Genomic DNA, 6,000 nt, shown 5'->3' on the forward strand with positions numbered 1-6,000 from the left:
GAAAGTTTGCAGAGGTTTCTTCTGCAGACTTTCTGTTACAATTATACTTATGGGGAACTGCCAGCGTTTCTGTAGGTATAACTGACATGCTGCAATTTGGAAAACTGCGTCTGTCGCTGTGGGCCCGCACCAAGGTTTTTACTGTAAAGTGGGCATGGGATTCGTGATGCCCCAGTCTAAATGGGTTTCCACGCAAGAATGAACAATAATTTTATTTTTTAAAAAGGCCAGAGGGGGTGGGAATTTTTTTTTTTTAAATCATACACACCTTTCCGTAGTGCTGACTTGCTGAAGTCCAAGCCACACGTGACCGCCAAGGCCAATCAGTAGCCCCAGCAAAGGGCATGTGATGTCACTACCTCTGACATCCCGGGTCTCTTCCTGAGGCTTCTGATTGGTTTCAGCAGTCACGTGACCACTGAGACAAATCAGCGGCTTCAGAAGAAGGGATCCAGGACGTCGCAAACAGTGAGCAGTTTCACTTTGAGAAGACGTTGAATTAGCAGGACCAGACAGCGCTGGGAGGACACCTGAGCACCGGGGACAGCAGAGTATGATTTCTGTTTTATTGTTTTCTTTCTCCTCACACCAACATATATAAAACATTTGCCAGGACAACGTCTTTAAGGCTATTGCCAGAAAGCTGTGTTTTTTTAGTCAAAGCCAAGAGTACTTATACTTCTGCTAAATATACTCCTGGATTTGGCTCAAAAAAATACAGCATAACCTGAACAAAAAAAAAGTAGCTTTTCTGTAACATACAGCCTCAGTTGAAAAAGTGTTTAACTTGTAACTGTTTATACTATAAATTTAATAAAGACTTTTCACCACCTCCACCAATTCCAGTTCTTAGCATCTCTTAATAGCTGCACCTCCGATGACTCTGGCACAGTTGGAATATGTTCTCAAGCTTCCTCCATTCCTCAGCAATCACTGCAGTTGGTTTGGTGCCTAACATGCTCTTCAGGTTCTGTACTGTCAGATGGACAGTGTTAAGCAGGGGCAGAAAGGAGGGGGGGAATGATTTAGCGCGCCAATCAGAGGTAGCTAGTGTCAGAGCTCAGAATTACACCCCCTATGCTGCTGCCCAGCACCAGCCACCAGAGGGCGGGTTCACACCTGCACCCAGTCTCTGCTTTGCAGGTTTCCGTCTTTTGCCCGGGAAACTGGACAGGAGACGGAAACCTGGCAGTCACTTATCAAACCCATTCACTTAAATGGGTTTGCAAAGTGAACGCCCGTAAGCGTCATGTGCCTCTCCGCGGTGAAACAGTTTTTTTTAAACCAGACACAAAGGGCTGCATGTCCGACTTTGGGTCCAGTTAAAAAAAAACGGTTTCGCCGCGGAGAGGCACAAGATGTTCATGGGCGGTTACTTTGCAAACCCATGGGTTTGAAAACTGACTGCCAGGTTTCTGTCTCCTGTCCAGTTTCTCGGGCACAAGACGGAAACCTGCAAAGCGGAGACCCGGCGCTGGTGTGAACATGCCCTAAATAGCATATCAGACTCCAAAACTAACAGCACTTATTGTTTGGGAATGGTGGGGAATAGAGAAAAAAATACCAACTGCATTGGAATCAGAGAAGCAGAAACTATTAGATGATACAAAGAGCTTGACTTGGTGGAGAACATGGTGGAGAAGCTAAACGTTTCTCTGTAAACATGGCTACATTCATGGGAATATTTGTCCAAGGCATAAAAATTTTAATTTTTTTTAGCTGAAACCGGCGATAGCTACTATTCTACTATATTAAGCCAACTATGAGCCAGCATATATTTTTCCTCCTGGTGCACTGCCTGGTAGAAGGTGTGTGCCTCCTATGGCAATACAGTCAAGGTTCACATGGAGATCTGTGAGCTTCAAGGGTCACCAGCAGCATTTCAAGGTACAAGTTCAATGTGCTGAAAGAAAAAAGGAAAAAAAAAAAAGGGGGGGGGGCAGAGAGGAGTGAAGATCCAGAACTGTCATCTGCTGAGGTAGGCCTGCTTCTAGAGAAGAGGTAGGCAACATTCAGTACTCCAGCTGTTGTAAAACTACAACTCCCAGCAGGCATACTTGCTCTGTCATTGTTGCAACTCCCATGAAAGTGAATAGAGCATGTTGGAAGCTGTAGTTTCACAGCATCTGGAGTGCCGAAGGTTGCTGACCCCTGTTCTAGAGACTTCAAGATGGATTCTCTAAAACAGGGGTAGGGAACCTTGGCTCTCCAGCTGCTGTGAAACTACAACTCCCAACATGCTCCATTCACGTCCATGGGAATTCCAAGAACAGCAGAGCAAGTATGCCTGCTGGGAGTTGTAGTTTTGCAACAGCTGGAGAGCCAAGGTTCCCGACCCTGCTCTAACAGAAACCTGGTCCACATAACTACAGACAACTGCACACATTGGCTGTAGTCTGCTGTCAGTAAAGTATCATCGCTTTCTCTGAGCCAGGTAAAGCCTATTAAAGAGTTGTCCAGCCTTGAAGTAACTAATACAGAGTGACTCCCTGTAGCCAGAAGCACTGACATGATAATGTAGGAGACAACAAGCTCTCCTAAAAGAGTCTACAATCTGCAGACCAGTCAAGCAGAAAAGCCACAAGAAATTGGTGTGACCTGCAGCGTCCCCTTCTATTACCATAGTCAATACAAGCTAAAAGAGCACCACCAACAATAGCACTAAGAAGGAATGGCTATTTCTGTAATTCCCTGAGGCATCTGCATATAGGTCTAACCTGTGTGGGCTCACCTAGTAGATTTGGAGCACAACACAACCACCAAATATCTGATAAGTTACATCATAAGAATCTTTCCCAATATAATTCTTATTCACCAGACATTGTCCTATGCACCTGTCAGCAGAATACAAATTCTCCGCTATAGCACCGTCCATACCTAACAGGGAATCTGGACTTCCTGTGGATATTACCGTAACTACAGCTCTGATGGAATAGAAAATTGATGGTACGACTTTTTTTGATATAATGATGTAGGTCAGAGTTGTGGGGTCAGCTTTATTCTGTCATGTTTTACACTTTTCTGCAGAAAAAGCCCCGCATGCATATTGTTTACATTAGAGTCAATGGGAGCAGACACAAATGGAGGGGGCTCTTCTACCGTTAATGTTCGTTGCTGTCCTTACATTTACATAATAAACAAAATGTTGCTGTCTATAACCATGCTATAGATCAATGCTGTGTATACCGGATATGTAATATACAGTGCAGTCAAGAGCACGGAATAACGTTCATAGCAACCAAACACTGGCTTTCAAATGTCTCATCCATCAATACAGTCCATCACTAGGACCAATCCTTCTACACATCTAATGTCCTAATAATCCTAAACTAATGCATGCAACTGTACCCCTGCAGACCAAAAACATACAAGACCTACATGCCAATGCTACACCCCACTTCTTGGTGAGCCTTTTTTGCCCAAACAGATATTCTTAGAAAGCTTGTGATATGAAATACATTTGGGCTACAGCAGCCAGGGCAATTCCTGCCTCCCCAAAAATGCTTATTCAGCAATACTTAAAGCTCTGTAGACACCTATCTCAGGGCAAACAATCCTTGGCTGGAATATACCCAGAAGACTGACAAGGAGATTGCTGAGCTTCAACAACCGAAGTCAAGCCCACACTTTGGACTGGTCATCCAGGCTCAATAAGGCAGGGGGATGCTAGCACTCTGGGCAAAATAAGGTCACTTCATTGGGAAATGGTTCAGGTGGTCGAGTTACAGATTCGCTTTCCCTTGTAAAACTGCAGCTGGCATTGAGTGGACTGTCAGTATTTTTGACATGACCCATTTCTGATACCTTGTACATTTTATTAACATGGTTCAGTGCTGCTGTCACTTCAAGGTAAGGAGCTCTCTATATGTTAAGGAATTAATGCAGGATCCTATGGTGTGTATAAGGTGTCCTGGTCTAGTCTACAAGGGCATGCCTGCTAAGTGACAGCTGACGCTCAGCTTGCTCTATTAAAAGGGACAATATGAGGCTGACATGAAACACAAGAGTCGGATGCTTTGGCTGGTGCCAGTAAAGGATTATACATAACTACTGGGGTCTCCTGTGTCAGGACTTTCTTCCTATAGGATCAGTGCACTAACATATCATGACTAGTCTCCAATACAATGCCAGACCTACCTGGCATCACAGCCCACGCACTACACCCTACTGCAAGCATTTATGATGCTACACCCGGTGGGCACACAGCTGTATAGGATCAGCCCTGTGACAGATCATCCCTGACCCTATATATCCTGGGGAAAAGTAGCAAGAGTTCTAGTTAAACTTAAGCCAGGGCAAGGACCATTGTGGAGAGTGGCACAAGCATCAGCTGCATGGGTGGACGTGGTGTGTGCTCTTGGGCATTTATGACCCTCTTCCTCCTCCTCCTCCTCTTCGGGCAGCTCCAGCCATCCGTGTCTGGCCGAGCAGACACACGTACACACAGCACATACAATGAGGGACAGCCAATGACATGCTGTGCGAGCTGGAGGGGGAGGCGGATCTGTGCAGCGGGATGTGGGGGGCTGACAAGCAGGGTGTCAGGGCACAATCACCCCCAGGGTGTGGGATGCAGCACAGACACGGTGTGCCGGGAGTGATCTACACAACACAGCAGCACTTGGGGTGCACACACACAACTTCTGTAGGGGAGTGGACAATAGAGCCCGGTGACAGCACACATAACATGCATGTTTCCATAGGTGCACACACAGACACATATGTGCTCGCACGCCCCGCCCTGCCCCGGGATATTTACCCACACACCGGCTGCCAGGCAGTGGCGCTCCTCTCCCCGGGGTGCTCGCTCTTTGTTTCCCCTCTTTCTCGGGTTCACAGTCTGGCTGTGCAGCGGCCGCTCCTCCCAGAGTCGGGGGTCCCCGCCTACAAACAGCAGGAGGGGACGGCGGCCATACAACTTGCTGGAAGCAGAGGACACTCTGCCCGTGGCCGCACCCACCCGCTGACGTCACAGCTCCCAGCCACATTCCCGTCTCCACTGTCTGGACAGCGGCCAGCGCTTCCTCTGTGCATCATGGGAATTGTAGTTTGGAGGACTTTGCGGCGAACAGTCGTCACGTGAGCAGGCGTCCTGGTGTAACCCGCTCATGTGGTGGCTGCGCGTCAAGTACTGGAGAATAACTGGAAGAGGAAAAGTCATTTCTACTAAACATTAAACATAAATTCTGCTGCATTTATTGCCATAAGCTCCACGATATCTGCATTAAGTGTTCAATGGCTTTACAGCCATTTCAGGCTAGGGAGTGGGTGTTCTTTACTGGAATCCTCAAAAAAAAAAAGAGTATTCTGACCAAGACCAATACTGGGGATCAAACCTGTGGCTCTGAGGCTGTACTGTAATACTACAACCAACCAGGGCAGTAACCACGGGGCCTCAGAGTAAACCTTGTAATGAGGTCCAACTATAGCATGACAACCTTAAAGGGATTGTCCAGGAAAAAAAATGTTTACTCCAGAAGCTGGAGAAGGTGTAAAAAAACACTGGCCACTGTCCAATCCCCGGTGTCCCTGGCCACTGTCCAATCCTGCGATGTCCCAGGGCTTGTTCTGGAAGAAGTCCCGCAACACGTGACCGCTGAGGACAATCAGCAGCCTTAGGAGAGGATCCAGGAAATCACTCCCATATGTCACCTGTGACGTCCTGTGGCCTTTCCTGAGGCCATTGATTGGCCTCAGTAGTCACATGAAGCGGTGACTAATGCCAGAACAAGAGCCAGGATCACACAACAGCCTGGGACAGCCGAGTATGTTTTTTTTTTTTTTTTCTTTTTCACCTTCCCCAGCCTCTATATTAAAAAAAAAAAATAGTCTTTTGTAGACAACCCCTTTAAGCAGCAAGTTCTAGATTTGAAAACTGCACTATCATTTCAGTCTACTTTACACAATAATTCACATTACAGTAGAGTACAGATAATGCACACAGTGATGTAACAATATAGGCAGGGGCACAACTATAAAGGGTGCAGAGGTAGCAATCAC

At 46.7% G+C, this 6,000-nt stretch overlaps 1 protein-coding gene across 2 annotated transcripts in view; it reads right to left on the reverse strand.

Annotated features, from left to right (window-relative positions):
• ANKRD50 (ankyrin repeat domain containing 50) overlaps positions 1 to 4,864 on the reverse strand; it is a 45,550-nt gene extending 40,686 nt beyond the window's left edge. For both annotated transcript variants that reach the window (XM_075287320.1, XM_075287328.1), the window contains exon 1: positions 4,760 to 4,864. The gene's annotated coding sequence lies outside the window, so the exon portion shown is untranslated. The remainder of the gene's footprint in view (positions 1 to 4,759) is intronic.
• Between the last annotated feature and the right edge of the window lie 1,136 nt (positions 4,865 to 6,000).

This window comes from Leptodactylus fuscus, chromosome 1, assembly GCF_031893055.1.
Source record: "Leptodactylus fuscus isolate aLepFus1 chromosome 1, aLepFus1.hap2, whole genome shotgun sequence".
NCBI classification, from domain to species: Eukaryota; Metazoa; Chordata; class Amphibia; order Anura; family Leptodactylidae; genus Leptodactylus; species Leptodactylus fuscus.